We start from the raw sequence: 355 nt of genomic DNA, 5'->3' as shown, positions 1-355 counted from the left end.
GGCCAAGCCGCATCCTATTAGTCTCTAATTAGCGTTGAAGTATGAGCGGGAGACCGCCCCGCCCCGCCCCGCCAGAGCCCACGGGCCCCGGTCCGCTGGCGTTCGCGGGGCCCGTGCCGGGCGCGCGGTCTCCGCCTGCACAGAATCCGGGATTTTCCTATTTCCCTCTGGCTGAGGCCAGGCGGGCTGAGAGCCGGCCGCGGGCCCAGGTTTTCCTTATTTAGTCGGGCCGCCCTCACTACGCGGGAGCCTCGCCCTGGGAGAGGCCTGGCCCGCACCCCGTTTCCCCTTCTGGAGGCCGGGGACGCGCCCACGCCCTGCGAGGCCCGCCAGGCCGGCGGCCTGCCCGGCCGGC

The sequence above is a fragment of the Bison bison genome, unplaced genomic scaffold (assembly GCF_000754665.1).
Source record: "Bison bison bison isolate TAMUID 2011002044 unplaced genomic scaffold, Bison_UMD1.0 scf7180017854180, whole genome shotgun sequence".
In the NCBI taxonomy this organism is placed as follows: domain Eukaryota; kingdom Metazoa; phylum Chordata; class Mammalia; order Artiodactyla; family Bovidae; genus Bison; species Bison bison.
Note: the sequence above shows the minus strand (reverse complement) of the source record.